Source organism: Gossypium arboreum, chromosome 3 (assembly GCF_025698485.1).
Source record: "Gossypium arboreum isolate Shixiya-1 chromosome 3, ASM2569848v2, whole genome shotgun sequence".
In the NCBI taxonomy this organism is placed as follows: Eukaryota; Viridiplantae; Streptophyta; class Magnoliopsida; order Malvales; family Malvaceae; genus Gossypium; species Gossypium arboreum.
In genome coordinates this window covers 43,589,050-43,611,306 of record NC_069072.1, presented here as the reverse complement: position 1 = coordinate 43,611,306, position 22,257 = coordinate 43,589,050, and positions in this window count along the sequence as shown.

Genomic DNA, 22,257 nt, shown 5'->3' with positions numbered 1-22,257 from the left:
GTTCATACAAGTCCATACATTTCATTTATTTCACATTTTAGACCCTCAATTTATTATTTTTGTAATTTAATCCTAATTACTCAAAATCATCAAAAATTCCAATACAAAACATGTTAATCCAAAACATATATTTCATATTTCATCAAATAACATCAAAAAAATCAAATATTCATCAATGGCATAACTCAAAATATTCATCAAAATAAAAAATTCAAGCATGGGCTTTGTACATTACACTGCATGTAACATCCTGAATTAGGGCCTAGTCAGAGCAGTGGATTCGAGACCACAAATTCGAAGTAGAAATAATTATTTTATGATTATTATAAGGTCTATGGTATTTTTACATGCTTGTGTGAAAATTTCATGAAGAAATTTTCTGTCTAAGGTGCTCGATTAGACTTTAAGGACTAAATTTAATAAATTGCAAAATATGAGTTCTAGAAGTGTTTAGTATGAAATTGAATTGGATTTTTAATGAGAGTGTATTAAATATAAATTTTACCAAGTTCTAAAATTTTGGACAAAAATGGGCTTGGATGGATAAAATTTTAAAGAAAGGCTGAAAGGGTATTTTGGTCATTTGGTTATTAAATGGACTAAAAGTCAAAATAAAAGCCAAATTTCTTGTCCATCTTCTACCTATGGCCGAATATTGCATGGGAGAAGACATGGTTAGGGTTTTCAAGCTTCCAAGCTCAATAGTAAGTGCATTCAAGCCCTATTTTTAATGTTCTTTACATTTTTAAAATCCCGGTAACATGCTCTACTCATTTCTACCATTATTTTGAGCTAGGGTTTATGTTTAAAAATTTACCCATGAATGATATGCATGTATTTTGATGTTTAATGGTAGAATATGAAGGCTCGGTGTGTAATAAACAGTTTTTTGCTAAGTGATTTTTGGTAAAAATGCTTAAAAAGGACTAAATCTTAAAAGTTATAAATTAGTCATAAAAGGGTGATTTAGTGGAAATTGGTGGCTGCCATAGTTATTAGGATGATTCAGCTTGCCTTAAAATGAAAGGAAATTGAATAAAAATCATTTTACAGGCATTGGGGCAAAAGTGCAAATATGTGAAAGTTTAGGGGTCAAAATGCAAATTTATAAAAATAAGATTTTTGGACCTATATGAATAATGTGACTAATTAGTAGGCTAAATGTGATATTATAGATCAAGGAAAACAAGATTCGGGCTTAGAACGAGGTTGAACAAGGTTAAGCACAAACTCGAAATAAATAGTCGTACTTGAAACCGAGGTAAGTTCATATGTCAATGATAATGCAACGATATTATTGTTCATACCTAAACTTAATTGATGTGTGAGCATAGTTTGATGGATAGTTATTTAGTTGATATAAAGATTATATATTGTAACAAATGCCTAAATATAATTATATGTAATACCATGTTTATTTCATGGACTAATGTCTAAATAGACATGGAAATGTGTTGAATTGGATGTACATTGGATGATTAGCTATGGATAATGAGTTGCTTGATGAAAAGAGACAATCCTAGTTGAATAAAAAGGGAAATCTAATGGATAAACCACGGCTTACATGACTTAAAATGCTGCATGTGTTGTAGAAAAAGATTTAGCCTAGATGGGTAGTCCGTTGATCTCAAATATAGAAAAGGATCTAGCCCGAACGGGTGTTCCTTGAGTGATCGAGCCTCCCGAATAATATGTGTGCATTAAGGATTTATCCCAGACGGGTAATCCGATTAGGATCTGAATTTAGCCTGGACTTGCAATTCAGATCCGATCTCATTTGAGTATATGTCGTTGTAGGGGATTTAGCCTGGACTGATAATCCTGACAATACTCTATGAGTTTATATTACAGGGGGTTTAGCCTAGACTGGTAATCTCGCCGTATAATGTGAGGTTTATGGGAGTGCATACTCGAGATGATCACTTGTATGACTTGACGGTAAATGGATTATCTATCGAGATTTCTGAGAAATTCAATAGGTATTATAATGAATAATGCGATGAAAGCCTCGAGATGGGCGTGGTGATAAAGGTAAAGTTAATTGACATGCTACGGATATGTACTGATACGCACATTATACTCATAAGTGATGCCTTATTGAAATGTGATAAATGATGAGTAAGCAAATTCATGCATATGTATGTGTATACATGATAAACAAGTAAAAAGGTTTGAAAGATGAACCATCCTTATGCTTATGATTTTGAATTGTGTTGTAATATCATGTTAACTTACATTGTGTAATGAGATATGGGTTTCATGAAATGATGAGTCCATGATCAATGAGCTTATGATAGTTACTATGAATTTGCACTGAAACAGTTTTGGACAGCAGCAATAGTTCAATTTTGAATATCCACCAAAAATAATTGAAATTGAGTTAGAGACTAAATAAAATATGAAAGTAAAGCTTATTGGGTCCAGTTTTAGATAAATGAAATGATGCTAGTAAAGGAATCTCATATGATGAGATATTTGAATTCTTGTGACACAGTGTCAGAATGAGTTTGGAATACCCTGTTCTGACTTGGGAAAATCACTATAAATTTAAAAAAAAAATTATGAGTTATTAATAATATTACTGAAATCCTTAATGAGTCTACTTTCAGGAGAAAGAGATGGGAACATTATCTGAGTCTCATAATATGAGATAAATAAATTTTAGTGAAGAAAGGTCAAAGCTATCAAATAGTGAAACAAGGGAGATTTTGAATAATAAAATGTACTTATTGGCTAGACCAAAAATTCTTGAAATTTTATTGTGAGAAGATAAATAAGTCTAGTTTCAGGGAAAATTAACAGATCAATTTGAAGTTCCGTAACTCTAGATATAAATAAATTAATAACTACGACTCTAGAAAATAGCTTAACCAGAATATGAGTAAAAGTGTCATTATGGTTGATTGCCTAAGGAAACATGTTGTTATAATGCTTATTATTTTCATATGGACTTCCTAAGCTTTAAGCTTACTCCCTTCTCTCCATTTCATTAGTGTTCTTAGGTTGGCTTGGGGTTGGAGATCATCGGAGGCAGCATTACACTATCAAGCTATCAACTCTAGTATTAAACACTTTCAAGTGAGTGGCATGTATAAGAACTGGTTTTTACATTAGATGTTGTTATGATTATCCAAATGTACCTGCTTATATTGATTTATTGTATATAGCCATGAGACGTGGTTTATTATGGTTATGGCTTGTAAGCCTAATTATTCCTGCTATGGATTAATGCATGTCATGTGATTATGATTGGTTGCTATGAATAATTAGTATAACACATGTATATGATGAATATCCTAGAACCATTCGAGGTGGTCGCGGCCATGGAATGAATATGTGGCCTGGTAGTAAGTTGATAATGATTAAACATGGGCAATTGTAGAATGTATAGAGATTAAATGCTGTTTAATAAACACATGTAAGACAATATGCAAATTATTAATTTAAATCTTTCTAGAGGTCGATTAACCATTAAATTGATGCTATAAGTTGGGTACATGATTTGTAAAGTATGGGAAAGATTGGCCACACGGGCAGAGACACGGCCATGTGTCTCAGCCATATGGAGGACACAGTCTAGCATACGGGCGTGTGGCTTGACCGTGTGGATCAATTTGTTTGACTGGCATCATAAACAGAGAGTTACACGGGCTGAGGATACGGGCGTGTCCCAAGCCACACGGGCGTGTGTGACTACACGGCCCAACCCACACGGGCGTATGACTCTCCCAAAGCAAGAAAATTGGTTAAGTTGTCAAAAGTTTGTCGAAAGTTCTCAATTCAGTCCCGAACCACCCCGATGTATGTTATAGGCTTCGAAGGCCTGTATAAAGGATGATATGCATGTGTTTGAGATGTTTTAATTTTGGGAAAAAATTTTGGGGCCCAGTTTTGCATTTGTAAATGTTTAAGTCCTGTAATGCCTCGAACCCTGTCCTAGCGTAGGATAGGGTAAGGGGTGTTACATTTAGTGGTATCAGAGCTATGGTTTAGTTGGTTCTTGGACTAACCTAGCCTGCATGAAAGTCTAGCTATACATGCCACAAACCCGTGATAGTGTGATGTCTTCTGATGCGAATGAGAATCATCCTTTTTGGAAAAAGGTGCCCTCCAACCGAGCTATACTGACCATGTTCGATGAGAAGCTAAGGCATTCGGGTAAAGTATAGTTATGATGAACTTAAAATTAGAAAAGTATGAATAAAAGTTCATGATATGTACACGATAACACATGAGATGAAAGTTTAAACTATGATGTATTTGTCCATGTCTGTTTGGCCTTTATAAAAAGTTATATGCCTGATTTGTTTTATTGAATGAATAAGATTAGTAAGCTGTCCAAAACCCATAGAATGCATGCATAAATATACTTGTTTAAATAAGATTACTGAAAAGTTCTTGTCATACGAACATGAATAAAAGTTTGCCTAAAGTGAATGATATGCTTATGAAAATGTTACTTTGATAATGAGCTAGTGATATATGTATATGAGTATGAGAAACGAATTAGGGATCTTACAACCCCACCCCCTTACCAGAGTGGTGTTTTTTGAAGGAATTTCACAAGATCCGTATTGAATAAGTTCACAAGCATGATACCAAAGGGTTCAACTATAGAATGATTATGAACATGATCAGAGATTAAATTATATTGATAAGTAATGACAGGACTAGTAAGGTAAGATGTTGGGAAATGTATTAACTGGAAATTTCTTCAATACTGAACTTCGTTAATGAAAAGCATAATGTGAGATTTACGATGGCAGAAAGAATTAAAGGAATAATGTTGAAAGTAAGATACCAGATTATGGTAGTCCTTTCCAAGGTATTCTGTATGTTTAACTGTCTTCGGAAATATTTTTACGATTACTGCCCTATTGATAAAATCCTTGTTTTATGGGAGTGCTTTCTAATCACGATGTATAGACGGAAGTATTGATAACCCGACTAGTATATAATTTGTATTACTCTATGTCTCTCTGGCATTCCATTACATTCCATCTAATGGTAATTTATGAAATAATACGCATGATGATATAAATCTGTTTCTCCTAATTGATGCTCTATTCAATATACATATAGGGGAAGGTATATTATTCTTATTGCATTTATTCCTAGTGGGTTGGATTGATGTATTCTTCTAGACTTCTTTTTTTTAAAGAATTATCAAGATCCTTCATATTTTTCTTATGAACATTTTTCTGGGTCTTTTATTATGATATGGTATCTTGGATTTCTTTACCTTGGATATCTTTATCTTGGATTCCTCTGTCTTGGATTTCTTTATTCTGGTTTTCTTGTTATCTTCATCTCGTAAATTACTAATGATCATTCGTATCCAAGGTATGTTTTTCAACTTATGATGACTATGTCGATTATGAACGTGCTTCTGGCTTGATTATAGTAACGTGATGACCCCCGTATCTGGATTTCTCTAAATCTTCGTGTAAAGAACTGATATCAATAAAGGCATAAATGATGAAATTACAGTTTTAGTTTGTAAGGTGAATTCCTTTCCTCGAGTAAGTTAATCAAAGTTAATGCATTCAATTGAGGCATTTTTGTTATCTTGAGCTAATGCAATTAAAATGGAGTTTGGTTAGTATGATAAGTGAGCTTTGAATGGTTTCATGTCAAACCATCCTATCAACTGAAAAAGAGGATCTCTTAAAATGTCATTTATTGATGATTAATACCGACTCAGTGGTTGAAGTGGTATTGATTATTATTTGAAAGATTAAATAAGGTATCCGTGTCTGGGAACAATATTTTACCTCTCTCCGGGTAAAAGATAGATAGTCTGAATGAAAATTTTATATATCTTAGAAGACCTTATTACGATTTAAAGTTTTTCTAAATGATAAAGTTTTTGTCTTGTAAAAGTTGAATGGTTTATTACATGTCATTAAAGCTTTGAATGAACGAGAACGTTATTCACCAAAGTCTTTGAACCGATGGGGTATGCGCTGAACAAAAACTTCTTGAATTTCAATAGTGTGTTATTGAATAAATTGTGATGTGTTCTAAGTCAATAAAGCAATGGGATGGCTAATGTATCTACTGTCATAAAAGGAATTGAATTTGAGATTGTGCAAATGACTTAAGTCGGTTATTGCCTGATCCCTAAGAAGGGAAAAATGTGGTTACAAGTACTTGAAATAAAAAATATAATTTCGAGCTTATGCAAAGAGTTTGCAAGAAAAATCACTGGAGTAATACATTGATGATCGAGTTTAGAACTCAACATTTCTGATCTTTGAAATTGAATACATGAAAGGTTATCAGGACTACTGTTGAACATCGGGTGATATCAGAACGATCTTCATTAGTAGTGATATTAGAATGAAAATGAGAATGAGATGATTGTGGATTTCTTGTCAGGATTATTCTTATATTTGAAAGAGAAAAAGGATATATGGATTTCTGGTTAACATATGATGAAATTCGCAAATCTTTTTGGTAAATGTTAAATCTGCCAAACGGGTTAATGGAATCATATATTTATGAGATTATCAAATTTCTCAGAAAGCTAGTCCTAGTGGATTGAAATCCGGACTTTCATATATCATGAGTTATTAGGAAAGCTAAATAAGACGTCGAATTTTAATGAAGGCTAAAGTAAAAGTTCTTTGCACTAATTATGAGATAGTAAAGATTATGAGGAACTAAACCACTCTTCTGGTAAGATTTTTGGGGATGAAAATCCTTAAAGGGGGGAGAAATGTAACATCCTGAATTAAGGCCCAGTTAGAACAGTGGTTTTAAGGCCACAAATTTGAAGCAGAAATAATTATTTTATGATTATTATAAGGTCTATGATATGTTTACATGCTTGTGTGAAAATTTCATGAAGAAATTTTATGTCTAAGGTGCTCGATTAGACTTTAAGGACTAAATTAAATAAATTAAAAAATATGAGTTCTAGAAGTTTTTATTATGAAATTGAATTGGATTTTTAATTAGAGGGGCTTAAATAGCAATTTTACCTAGTTCTAAAATTTTGGACAAAAAAGGGCTTGGATGGATACAATTTTAAAGAAAGGCTAAAAGGGCATTTTAGTCATTTGGTCATTAAATTGACTTAAAGACAAAATAAAAGCCAAATTTCTTGTCCATCTTCTACCTATGGCCGAATATTGCATGGGAGAAGACATGGCTAGGGTTTTCAAGCTTCCAAGCTCAATATTAAGTGCATTCAAGCCCTGTTTTTAATGTTCTTTACATTTTTAAAATCCAGGTAACATGCTCTACTCATTTCTACCATTATTTTGAGCTAGGGTTTATGCTTAAAAATTTACCCATGAATGATATGGATGTATTTTGATGTTTAATGGTAGAATATGAAGGCTCGGTGTGTAATAAATGATTTTTGCTAAGTGATTTTTGGTAAAAATGCTTAAAAAGGACTAAATCATAAAAGTTATAAATTAGTCAAAAAAAGGTGATTTAGTGAAAATTGGGAGCTTCCATAGTTATGAAAATGATTCGGCTAGGCTTGAAATGCAAGAAAATTGAATAAAAATCGTTTTACGAGCATTAGGGAAAAAGTGAAAATATGTGAAAGTTTAGGGGTCAAAATGCAAATTTATAAAAATATGATTTTTGGACCCATATGAATAGTGTGACTAATTAGTAGGCTAAATGTGATATTATAGATTAAGGAAAACAAGATTTGAGTTTAGAACAAGGTTGAACAAGGTTAAGTACAAACTCGAAATAAATAGTCATACTCGAAACTGAGGTAAGTTCATATGTCAACGATAATGCAACGATATTATTGTTCATACTTGAACTGAAATTGATGTGTTAGCATAGTGTGATGGATATTTATTTAGTTGATATAAAGATTATATATTTTAAAAAATGCCTAGATATAATTATATGCAATACCATGTTTATTTCATGGACTAATGTCTAAATAAACCTAGAAATGTGTTGAATTGGATGTACATTACATGATTAGCTATGGATAATGAGATACTTGATGAAAAGAGAAAATTCCGATTGAATAAAAAGGGAAACCCGATGGATAAACCATGGCTTACATGACGTGAGATCCTGCATGTGTTGCAGAAAAGGATTTAGCCCGGACAGGTAGCCAGTTGATCTCAAATATAGAAAAGGAACTAGCCCAGACGGGTGTTCCTTGAGTGATCGAGCCTCTCAAAGAATATGTGTGCATTAAGGATTTATCCCGGACGGGTAATCCAATTAGGATCTAAATTTAGCCTGGATTGGTCATTTAGATCCGATCTCATTTGAGTATATGTCGTTGTAGGGGATTTAGCCTGGACTGGTAATCCCGACAATACTCGATGAGTTTATATTATGGAGGATTTAGCCTGGACTGGTAATCCAGGCGTAAGATGTGAGGTTCACTAGAGTGCGTTCTCAAGATGATCACTCGTATAACTTGACGGTAAATGGATTCTCTATCGAGATTTTTGAGAAATTCAACAAGTCTTATAATGAATAATGCAACAAAAGTCCCGAGATGGGCGCGGCGATAAAGGTAAAGTTAACTGATATGCTACGGATATGTACAGGTACGTACATTATACTCATAAGTGATGCCTTATTGAAATGTGATAAATGATGAGTAAGAAAATTCATGCATATGTATGTATATACATGATAAACAAGTAAAAAGGTTTGAAAGATGAACCATCCTTATGCTTATGATTATGAATTGTGTTGTAATATCATGTTAACTTAAATTGTGTAATGAGATATGATTGTAACATCCTGATTTTCGGGTTTATTTGCGATTTTCAATATTTTGTAAAGATTTTTAAAATTTTGTATTTGGATGTGGAATTAGTATTTTGAGTAGGTAAATGGGCTTATAGAAGGCCCATGAGTTGGCCAAAACCCAGTTGAATTTTTGGAATTTTAGACTTAGGAGTTAGGGGTTCTGGCTAAATGGCCTTAAGTGGAGTGATGGGTAAATTGCATCACAAATGAGCCTTTGGTAAAGTGGCTAAGTGGCGCCACTAGGGAGCTATGAAGGTGGCGTGTAAGTGTTGGGGAAGACACAGGTTCGATTCCCTTTGTTGGCAAATAGATGCATTTATTTTTTAGTGCGGGAGGGTAAGTGTTGGAGTTCGTGGATTACGCTAGAGGAGAGTTGGATCAGTTTAAATGCTTGGATTAAGGAGTGATAAGGGAGAGATTTAAGGATTGGGATGAGGCTAGGAGTTAGCGAATGGGGGAATTGAAGAGGGAAAATCGGCGGGGGATTATGAGGGTAGTATTTGGCACTTAGGGTATTGTTGGTGCCGTTTTCTTCTGCTTTTACACCTTAGGATTGTTCTTTTCTCTCTTTTTCCTCTCTAGCTGAAACTACCACCTCCCCTATTCTTCTTCTTCTATTTTTTCTTCTTCAAACTATTCATCATACCTACTATTCATCAACACTTTTGCCGAATCCATAAAAGCCGAAATCCTGTAATCACTGCTTGTGCCGATTTCTTCAAAGCCAGGTTCTCCTATGTTCTTTTGCTTTTATTAATTTACAAATTATCTTTTCTTAATCTCGGATTCGACCGCAATTCTACTTCAAGGTTGTAGCCCGCATTATCATCTCCTTCATCACACAAAAGCGAAAAACCATAGATTTGGGGGCTTATAGCGAAACTTCGAACTCGGGAGTCGAGTTTTACCATCGTTTGAAAGATAAATCGCACAGTTGCGTGGAGATCAAAAAGGAGTAAGGGGTAAGTGTTCATCATCTCAGATCTGGTTATATTTTACAAAGTTAGGAAAAGCCGAAATCCCTAAAATATAGAGAGGCTGTCGAATTGGGCATGTGGCTCTAAAGGTTTTTAACTGACGTTTTCTATCAATGATTAGTGTCTTCTTAAGTGTTGGATTAAAGGCGTGGGTTGTTGGAGCAATCGGATTTGAGCTAGCTACCGCTTTTGGCAAAGAAGGTAAGGTTTCAAAGGCTTTTAGGGATATGGTTTGAGCATGGATGAGTAAGTTTGGGGTTTAGTGATTATGGTTTGTAAATAAGAACTGTGCTAATCAACTGTAGGATATCGGAAGGGATCTCAGAAGCAGTCGTCGCAAATCAGGTGTGTACCGAACACCCTTCTTTAGTTCAATTCGGCAAAAGCCGAAATGCCGAAATTCCGACATTTCATGGTCATGTGGGTATGCAAATGCTCTCAAGTCATAGAATAATTGTTAGATCTGGCACCGCAAGGTGGTAAGCACGTTCGCGTAACGTTTTAGCGTATTTCGAAAAAAGGGGCTCGATGGGCCAAAACTGGGCCCAATGGGCTTACGGACCAATATGGGTAAGAGATGGGCAAATTAGCCTGTTAGGTAGATGGTGGAATCAAATTGCATAAAACTAATAAAAATTACTGAATTAGCTTGTGCAGTAGCGTAGATCACGAATTACCCCTAAAGAGCAAAATTACCGAAATTACCCCTAAAGAGCAAAATTATCGATATACCCCTAGGGTTTTAAATTGGTGAACCGCTTGATTGATTACTCTTGTATTTTGCATGATATGCATTTATTAATATCATTGCATGGGATTGGGGTATTAATGGAGGAAATATGAAAGTGGTTCATCCACGTCTTGGAGGCTTTGCCTCAATCGATCGAATTTGAGTGCGTTTCGCAAGCTGTGGTGTGTGAAATTTGGGTGGGTTGAGATATTCCCACATGGTGTGTAGGGTTGGTGCAGGCGGTGTAGCGGTTGGTGGGTTGAGTAGTCTCCCGGATGGGCTTGCATTCATTATTCTTGTTGTTACTCATGCTCTTGAATCGGGCCTATGGGCCACACTTGTTATGTAAAAAGGGCTAAGGCCTTGCTATGTGATTCGAAAAGGGCTTGACCTCTGTGTCTTGTTATTTGAATAGGGCTTAGGCCCAATGGGCTCGAGCTGAATTGGGCTTTGGATGGGTTTCTGTATACACTAAGTTCTCCCAAACTCACCCCCTTCCTCTTCCATCCTTGCAGGTGAGCCCTAGAATTGGTGGACTTGGAGTTGGGCGGGATTCAGAGTGGCCATGAAGATTGATTGCCGATTTTAAATAAGTTTAGCATTTATTTTGGATTATTTTTATTATGCTTAAAGTTGTAATAAGTGTGACAGCCCAAAATTGACCCCAGTCGGAATGTGGTTTCGGGACCACAAAATCGAGGCATAAAAATAATTTAAAATTTATTTTGATGCCTATGATATGTGTTAAATTGTGTGTGACATTTTTGATGATTTGATTTAGTGTTATAAATGTGAATTTCACTAGAAAGGGCCTAGTAGTAAACTTTGAAAGTATGATGGGAAGATGTGGGATGACTAGTTGATCATGCATGCAAAATTAAGGGATTTGCATGTCAAATTTCCCCAAAAGAAGCATAGTGGCCGGCCAAGGTAGGTGTTGATGGGCAAGGGAAACATGTTTCCAACATGTTTGGTTAGTGAGTTATGTATGAAGAAATAAAATAAGAATTAGCATTAAAGAAATGAACAAAAAAAAAAAAGATGAGCATGGATGCCCTCCCCATTGCCGTGCAACTAAGAAAGAAAAACAAAAAATTTTTTGTTCATCCTTGTTCTCTCCTTTTTGGCCGAAAATACTAAGAGGAAGAAGAGATTTTTGCTTCATTTTCTTTGTTTAGAAGAGATCTAGAAGGAAATTTGGCTAAACTTGCATCAAGAGTAAGGTATGTATGAGGTTGTGTTATGAGTTTCATGCATGTTTTAGTTGCTAACTTGATGTTCATGTTAGCCATGGTTCAAATCCTTGTTATGCCATGGGAATGGTATTTGGCCAAAGTTGTTATTGTGTTAAAGCCATTGCATGCTAAATGTGAAGCTTGCTAATGATGCATGCAATGATGGATTGTCTACTCTTGAAATTTCTTTGTAGCCATCTTGAGTAAGACATTGAGTTTTCTTTTTGTTTAACCATGATTGAAGTTGAAAGGGGCATGATTGTGATGTATTCGGCCATGATGCATTCATGAGCATGGTTCATGCTTCTTGCATGTTAGTTAAAATTTGTGTTTTGGATGGCTATGGACACCTTGAAATTCGGCCTTGCACCTATATGTGTATATATGATTGCACATGATATTTTGATTATGAAGAAAGTGATAAATATGTTGTTTAAATATATGATGTGAAAATCTTGCAATTTATTGTTGATTTTGTGCAAGTATGACTAAGTAGAATCGGCCACATGAGGGGAATTATTGTGCATGCATTCGGTTAGAGGCAAGCTTAATGATGCCTATTCTTGACTTAGGTAATCGGCTACCTTGTTGTGAGCTAAGGTCGAATGTGTGCGTAATTAAAGAAAATTGACTAAAGTGCTTAGTTATGTGATGTTGAGTCAATGATATGTGTATTCGCCAAGGCTAAGCGAGACTTTAATGAATTGAATTTGTTTGAATTAGCTCAAGAGCTTAGAGGGCCACAATTGGATAAGGGAAGGAAAAAGTAATCGATTAGCCGTCGAGCCGTTCGACAACATCCGAGGTAAGTCCTCAAGAAATGACCCTACTCGAATTATGTGAAATGAAATATGGATGTGTAATGATTATTGATTTATGTGTGTATGAGTATTTGAATGATACCCGGGCTAAGTCCCGAAGGCGATTATGCAAGTGATATGTTTGTGTTTGAGCCTTAGTAACGAAAATGAAACATGGATGTGTAATGATTATTGATGTATGTGTGTGCATGAGCAATTGAATGATATCCGGCTAAGTCCCGAAGACATTTATGCTAGTAATTATATCCGGGTTAAGACCCGAAGGCCATTGTGCTAGTGACCACATCCGGGCTAAGACCCGAAGGCATTCGTGCAAGTTGTTAAATCCGGGCTAATACCCGAAGGCATTTGTGCAAGTTGTTCTATCCGGGCTAAGACCCGAAGGCATTCGTGCATGTGGTTATATCCGGTTGTATTCCGAAGAAGCTTGGGCTGAAGGTGAGCGTTGGTTGCTGTAATAAATTTAATTAGTACGCTCGAAAAGCCCAAAGGAAAAGGTATGCTTATATGTGCATTGGAAAAGTCGATATGTTTGAGTAACATTCGTTCAATCGACTAACGAATTTTCAGCTATTGAATTGGTTGATATCTTGTGAAAGTATACAATGATGAAGTGTTAAGTAAGTATGATTATGTGAATGTGTATTAATGAAATGATTCATTTGGCTATGTGAATGTAATGCCTTAGTTAAAGTTGATTTTGTTGCTTGAGACTTACTAAGCATAAAAATGCTTACCCCGTTGCTTTGGCTCTCTGTTTTATAGATTTTGCTCGTTAGCGATCGGATTCGGGATCATTAAAGTCGAAGTCATCTACACTATCAAAGCCTCCATTTTGGGTATAATTTTGGTTGAACTTTGAAATGGCATGTATGGGACTACCCTATTGTAGAAGGTCATGTACCTTTCGGTTTTATGTAAGCTTGGATAGCCATGCGAAAATGGCTTAGATACGTTGTTAGTATGATTCTATAATCATTTGTATGATGATCATTATGGGGTATGGAATGGTTTTGAAAAGATTAGCCATTGGAATGGTTAATCATGATCACACTTGTGCTATGTATGCAAAAAGGGCCAATTGAATCGTGGAAATCATGAAATAGGTAAAGGTTACCTTGAAAATAGATGCTGGCAGCAGCAGTGGTGTGGTTTTGAAAAATCACAAAAATTTGTAGGAACGGTATTAAATAGTGAATAAGTTATGTAAATGAACCTTGATGAGTCTACTTTCATATGGAAGAAACGAAACGGTCATAGGAGTTACTTGTTAAGAGATATTAAAGTTATTGTGAGACAGAGCCAGAACGGTTTCTGGGTCCCCTATTGCGACTTTAAAAATTTTCTATAACTTATCCAGAAATAATTAGAAGTCATGCCTTATATGTGCAGATTCCATTTTGAGTCTAGTTTCATTAGAAAGAAACGGCACCAGTATTAAAGCCCTGTACAGAGAGATATTCAAGTTGTAACGCGCGAAGGTCAGAGCAGTTGATCCCTGTAACATGGGTGACTTTAACTAATAAACTGTACCAATTGGCCCGACCAAAAATTATAGAAATAAATCCATGGAAGGATATATGAGTCTAAATTCAGGGAAAATTTACGGAATCAGTTTCCGAGTTTTGAAACTCGAGATATGATTTTTAAGGCGACAGTGACGCAGTTTTCCAGCCTGTCTGGAAATGCCAAATTGGTCGGTACTTTAAGAGGATTTAGCTCGTCAACCCCTCGCGTCCAATACACGGCGATGGTCTCAGCTCGGGTGTTACAATTTCATTGGTATCAGAGCTACGGTTTAGTCGATTCTAGGACTATCGTGATATGTTTGGGGTCTAGCTATACATGCCATTAAATGATGAATTGATAGTGTGGTGATTTCTGACAATTTGACTTTGTGTTTGTTTATAGCAATGGATCCCGATCCCAACCGAGCAATAGCTGATGATGTGGAGAGTGTGGAGCCTGCTCCCGCGCAAAGGACAGCGCCGGTGAACTCTCAACCTATGGCCAGCAATCCGAATGATGAGGCTAGGCAAGCCTTTTATAGTGTGATGAATGATTGGTTTAACCAATACATTCGAACTAACACTACTGTTCCACAACCTCCATTCCCGACAAATGCAACCCCGCACCTACAACACCTCCGAGAATCGACCAAATAAGGTCAAGTAAGCCCCAATCGATAGGATTCGAAAACATGGGGCCACTGAATTTAAAGCTACGGATGATGACGATGCCGAGCAAGCTGAATTTTGGTTGGACAACACTATCCGGTGCTCGATGAGCTATCTTGTACACCGATGAGTGCTTAAAGTGTACCATCTCCTTGTTACGTGATTCCGCCTACTATTGGTGGAGTACTTTGACTTCTGTGGTGCCTAGAGAGCAAGTGACTTGGGAGTTCTTTCAAACCGAGTTCGAAAAAGTATATCAGTCAGAGATTCATCGACCAGAAGCGAAAGGAATTTCTTGATCTTAAGCAAGGCTCTATGTCAGTTACCGACTACGAACGAAAATTTGTGAGGCTTAGCCGGTACGCGCGAGAATGCATTTCGTCCGAAGCTATTATGTGTAAACGCTTCGAGGATGGGCTGAATGATGATATAAGGATGTTCGTTGGCATTCTCGAAATACGAGAGTTCGTAGTACTTGTTGAGCGAGCTTGTAAAGCCGAAGAGCTTAGGAAGGAGAAACAAAAAGTTGATGTGGGAACTGGAGAATTCCGAAAAAGGTCCTCGAGAAAGTCTCTTCAACAGGCATCGAAGAGATTTCGAGATGATGTGAGCCGGTCTAGAGGCGCTTCGAGCTTTTCTAGACGAGATCGCGGTCGACCTCCTGTGACCACACGAGTCACTTCGATCGCCAGTGGTGGAAATGATCGCCGAGAGAGGCGGAGTGTCGCATTGTGGCAAATGGCATTCGGGAGTCTGAGGTTCCGTGATCGCTCTGCTATAAGTGTGGATCAGTGACCCTTTATCAAGGATCGCCCGAGGTTGCTTGAACAAAATGTAAGTCAAAGTGGAAACCCGGTGCTACCATCGCTCGAGGTAGGCCATCCAGAAATGCGGGCAATGCTAGTGGCGGTCAGAAAGGGTCGAGAGATGCTACAACGAGACCCGAGGCTCGTACTCCTGCTAGGACTTATGCCATACGCGCACGCGAGGATGCTGCCTCACCAGATGTTATTACCGGTACTTTCACTCTTTTCGATACTAATGTGATTGCTTTGATTGACCCCGGTTCTACTCATTCTTATATATGTGAAACCTTAGCATCCAAGAAGACTTTGCCTATTGAGTCTCTCGAGTTTGTAATTCGGTGTCAAACCCTTGGGTCATTACATGCTTGTCAACAAAGTGTGCAAGAAAAGTCCCCTAGTATTCGAGGTTCTTGTTTTCCGCGGACTTGATGCTTTTGCCGTTCGATGAATTCGACGTTATTCTTGGTTTGGATTGGTTGACCATGCACGATGCGGTTGTAAATTGCAAAAGCAAGACTATCGATCTGAGGTGCGCGAAGAACGAGATAATTCGGGTTGAGTCTACGAACTTAAAGGGGTTGCCAGCTGTAATATCAGCAATGTTGGCCCGGAAATATGTAAGAAAAGGGTGCGAAGCGTACCTTGCGTATGTGCTCGATGACAAGGAGTCAGAGAAGAAACCCGAATCGATGCCGATGGTTTGTGAACACCGGATGTTTTCCACGAAGAATTGTCGGGTTTACCACCTGTTCGGGAAATAGAGTTTGGCATCGAATTGGTACTGGTACCACTCCAATTTCGATAGCTCCGTATCGTATGGCATCGACGGAATTAAAGGAGTTGAAAGCTCAGTTGCAAGAATTGGTGGATAGAGGTTTTGCCCGCCCCGAGTTTTTCGCCTTAGGGTGCGCCGGTGTTGTTTGTGAAAAGAAGGATGGGACCATGAGGTTGTGCATCGACTATCATCACTTAATAAAGCGGCGATAAAGAACAAATATCCGTTCAGCGTATTGATGACTTGTTCGATCAACTGAAGGGAGCCTCAGTGTTCTCGAAAATAGATTTGAGATCGGGCATAACCAAACAGTTTTCTCAAAATTATACGAGATGATAAAGTGTGGTAATGGATGTGTGCATGTCTAGGATTGGATCCGGGAAGAGCTTGGTACTTAGCGGTCCGACGGACTCACCTCCTCTTTTTCTGGTTTCCTACGGTGCATGACTTCCATTCACTTTAACTTACTTTTAAAAGTGTCTTTTACAACACCAACTCAGCTTTTCCAAACTAAGTGTTTTGAACGCATCAATGTGGCGCATCAGATCCGGTCATAACATCCAGGCCGGGTTTGGGGTGTTACAATGATTTTCATGAAATGATGAGTCCATGATCAATGAGCTTATGATAGTTACTTTGAATTTGCACTGGAACAGTTTTGGACAGCAGCAATAGTCTGAATTTGAAAATCCACCAAAAATATTGGAAATTGTGTTAGAGACTGAATAAAATATGAAATTAAAGCTTATTGGGTCTAGTTTCAGATAAATGAAATGGTACTAGTAAAGGAATCTCATATGATGATATATTTGAATTCTTGTGAGATAGTGTCAGAATGAGTTCGAAATCCCCTGTTCTAACTTGGGAAAATCACTAGAAATTGTACGAACATGATTATGAGTTAGGAATCATATTAATGAAATCCTTATTGAGTCTAACTTTAGGAGAAAGAGATGAGAACATTATCCGCGTCTTGTACTATAAGATAAATAAATTTTAGTAAAGAAAGGTCGAAGCTGTCAAACAGTAAAATAGGGGAGACTTTGAATAATAAACTGTACTTATTCGCTAGACCAAAAATTATGAACATTATTCGTAACTCCATATATAAATAAATTAATCACTACGACTTGAGAAAACAACTTAGCCAGAATATAAGTAAAAGTGTCATTATGGTTGATTACCTAAGGAAACATGTTGTTATAATGCTTATTATTTTCATATGGACTTAGTGTTCTCAGGTTGGCTTGGGGTTGGAGATCATCAGAGGCAACATCACACTATCAAGCTATCAACTCCAGAGTATTGTCATACGTGTATTAAACACTTTCAAGTTAGTGGCATGTATAATGACTAGTTTTTAATTAGATGTTGTTATGCTTAGCCAAATGTACCGGCTTATATTGATCTATTGTATATAGCCATTAGAAGTGGTTTATTATGGTTATGGCTTGCAAGTCTAATTATTCCTGTTATGGGTTAATGCATGTTGTGTGATTATGATTGGTTGCTATGAATAATTAGTATAACACATGTATATGATGAATGTCCTAGAACCATTCGAGGTGGTCACAGCCATGGAATGAATATGTGGCATGATAGTAAGTTGATAATGATTAAACATGGACAATTGCAGAATGTGTAGAGATTAAATGATGGGTAATAAATACATGTAAGACAATATGCAAATTATTTATTTGAATCTTTCTCAAGGTCGATTAACCATTAAATTGATGCTATAAGTTGGGTCCATGATATGTAAAGTATGGGAAAGAATAAAGGAAAACATAAGGCTTGGAAAATAGCCTAAGTGTTGGCCACAGAGGCAGAGACACGGCCATGTGTCTCCGTCGTATGGAGGACACAGTCTAGCACACGGGCCTGTGGCTTGACGGTGTGGATCAATTTGTTTGGCTGACATCATAAACAGAGAGTTACACGGGCTGAGGATACGGGAGTGTCCCAAGCCACAAGGGCATGTATGACCACACGGCCTAACCCACACGAGCGTTTGACTCTCCCAAAGCAAGAAAATTGGTTAAGTTGTCAAAAAAATTTTGAAAGTTATTGGTTCAGTCTCGAACCACCCCGATGTATGTTATAGGCTTCAAAGGCCTGTATAAGGGATGATATGCATGTGTTTGAGATGTTTTAATTTTGGGAATGTGACATCCCAAAATTGGCCCTAGTGGGGAAGTGGTTTCGGGACCGCTAAACCGAGTCACCGACATGCTCGAACGTAATATTTATTGTCTAGAATATGGGAAAATGCATGTGTGAATTTTGAATTCTTTGATTTAGTTAATTTGATTGTGAATTGAAAGAAAAAGGACTCATGTGAAAGGATTTAAAAATATGTAGCTAATTTTAAGAGGTTAATAAAGGAATGAAGCAAAATAAATGGAGTAGCAACCCGAACCCGAGACCGTTGCCGATGTCGGACACGAGGGGTTAACAAGCCAAAACCACTTATGGCACCGACCAATTTGACATTCCCAGGCAAGCTGGAAAACTGCATCGCTGTCGCCTTAAAAAGCATATCTCGAGTTTCAAAACTCGGAAACTGATTCCATAAATTTTCCCTGAATTTAGACTCATATATCCATCCATGGATTTATTTCTAGAATTTTTGGTCGGGCCAATTGGTACAGTTTATTAGTTAAAGTCACCCATGTTACAGGGGTCGACTACACTGACCTTCGCGCATTACAACTTGAATATCTCTCTGTACAGGGTTTCAATACTGATTCTGTTTGTTTCTAATGAAACTAGACTCAAAAAGGAATCTGCACATATAAGGAATGACTTCTAATTAATTCTGGATAATTTATGGTAAATTTTCAAAGTCGCGACAGGGGACCTAGAAACTGTTCTGGCCCTGTCTCACGAGAACTTTAATATCTCTCGGTATACTGTTTACTTTCATATGAAAATAGACTTGTCAAGGTTCGATCACATAATTTATTTACTATTTAACACCGTTCCTACAAATTTTGGTGATTTTCCACATCCACGTCACTGCATTTGGCAACATCTGCTTTTAAGGTAGGCTTTACCTATATTGTAGTTCCCATGAACCAACTATAGTCTAGTCATACTTAGGTCCACATATGATCATATTTAGCCATTCCAATGGCTGATCATGTGACCAACTCTCTCATTCAAACCATAATCACATCATGAAACCAAATATAATTACAAACCACAAATGGTCTAATTCCATACTCCACTATTACGAACCATTTTCGCATTGCCGTACACATATACATCACAAGTACTTAAAACAACCGAGGTAGTCCTATACATGCCATATCCAAAACTCAACTAAAGGAGTACCAAAAGGGCTTTGATAGTGTGGTTGACTTCAACTTCTATGATCCCGAATCCGATCGCTAACGAGCAAAATCTATAAACAGAGAAACAAAGAAACGGAGTAAGCAATTTATGCTTAGTAAGTTTGAGCCATAATATACACACAACCAAAGCATAGCATTCAAGTAGCTAAACAATAATTCATATGCACAATTTCTCAAAGACATGCTTACTTCACAATCCCAACTCTTATATTCATACACAAATAACGGCCTAGTTAATGCCGATAGCTCATTTATCATTAGAGCGAATATTCATACGCACTTACTCATAGTGTGCAAAGCACACACAAAACATACCTTGTTGTTGGGAATTTCACAAGTGCATTAACTGAAAATTTTCCAGCAGCTTATAAATTTCAAATCACATACCTTCGGAGTTTATCCGAATATAGCTACTCGTTCAAAACACCTTGGGACATAGCAGGTTATGGTAACCCGCACAAATGCCTTGGGACTTAACCCGGATATCACAACTCGCACAATTGCCTTTGGGCTTAGCCGGATATCATAGCTCGCACAATTGCCTTGGGCTTAGCCCGGATATCTGGTCGCACAATTGCCTTGGGCTTAGCCCAGATATCACAATTCGCACATTCATTCACATCTTTGTTTCAATTTCATAACAAACTTTTATGCACATTTTACTTAATCAAAATATCATTTCGGCTCAATGGCCATATACAAAGGCGAAATTTCGATTGCTTATTACTTCATTCAATCGAATCAAAATCTAAGTTTCGATACTCGAAAACTTACCTCGGATGTTGTCGAACGATTCGATGGCTATTCGACTACTTTTTCCTTCCCTTTATCGGATTTGGTCCCCTTTGCTCTTGAGCTTAACGAATACAAGTAGAAGTATTCAATATTTCTATCAATAATGTTTACTAGTAAATCACATTCGACATCTCATATCATCTCACTTTATTATAATTTATCATTCAACCTTTGAACCAAAACACCATTATATGGCCACATATACATACATCCATATATTTAAGCTCAAGAATTTTAACATAACATCAAGTGCTCAAATTACTCATGTGGCCGATTACACATGGTCATAAATACACAAAATCAAAAATAATTTCAAGGTTTTTCACACTATACATGTACTAGGCGAATGTACATGCAAATTTCACAACATTCTTCAACAAATTTCTTCTTTAAACAAACATATTTATCACTTTCTTCATAATCAAAATATCATGTGCAAACATATATACACATATAGGTGCATGGCGAATCTCAAGGTGTTCATAACCCTCTAAAACACAAATTTTACCAATCAAGTAACAAGCATAAATCATGCTCATGAATGCATCATGGCGAATACATCACAATCATACCCCATTGAACTTTGGTCATGGTTAAACAAAGAACTCAATGTCTTACTCAAGATTGCTACAAAGAAATTTCAAGAGTAGTCAATCCATCATTGCATGCATCATTAGCAAGCTTCACATTTAGCATGCAATGGCTTTAACACAATATCAACCTTGGCCAAATACCATTTTTCATGGCATAGCAAGGATTTGAACCATGGCTAACATGCACATCAAGTTAGCAACCAAAACAAGCATGAATCTCATGACACAACCTCATACATACCTTAATCTTGATGCAAGTTTAGCCAAATCTCCTTCTAGATCTCTTCTAAACAAAGAAAATGAAGCAAAAATCTCTTCTTCCTCTTAGAAATTTCGGCCAAAGGAAGGAGGGGAAAAGATGAACAATTTTTTTGTTTTTCTTTCTTAGTCTTTGCTCAAAGAAAGGATGAATGACAACTTTTTTTTTTCTTTCTTTCTCTCTAGCTACGGCACCATGGGGGGGCATCCATGCTCATTTTTTTCTTTTTCTTTTTTTCATTTCTTAATTCTTTCTACATAATGCACTAACTAAACATGTTGGAAACATGTCCCCTTGCCCATAATCTAGACATGGCCGGCCACTATAGTCAAATTTGGGGAATTTGACATGCAAGGACAACATTTTCCTAGTGTGCATCAATAGGCCTCTTCAACATTTGCCTATCTCATTTCTAAGTTTTCTCACACAAGTCCTTTCTAGTGAAATTCACCTTTATAACACTAAATCAATCATCATAAAATGTCATACATGAGCACGCACATATTATAGGTATCAAAATAAATTTTTAATTATTTTTATGCTTCGGTTTTGTGGTCCCCGAACCACATTCCGACTAGGGTCAATTTTGGGCTGTCACAGGGAAAAACTTTTGTGGCCCGATTTTGCATGTTGTGAGTGTTTAAGTCCGGTAACGCCTCGAACCCTGTCCAAGCGTCGGATACAGGTAAAGGGTGTTACACTGTAACGATCTTGAAAATGTAAAAATTATCAAAAATCAAGCTAGTTACATACCTTGATTGAGCTTATTAAATGGTCGAACCCTAAGCTTTGTTTCTTCTTTTCTTTTTTTATGTTTCGGTCATGAGAAAAGATGAAGAACATGGTGTAACATCCTGAAATAGGGCCTAGTCGAACAGTGGTTTTAGGACCACAAATCTGACGTTGAAATATTTATTTTATGATTATTATGAGGTCTAGAACATGAGAATATGCATGTGTTAAAGTTTCATGAAGAAAT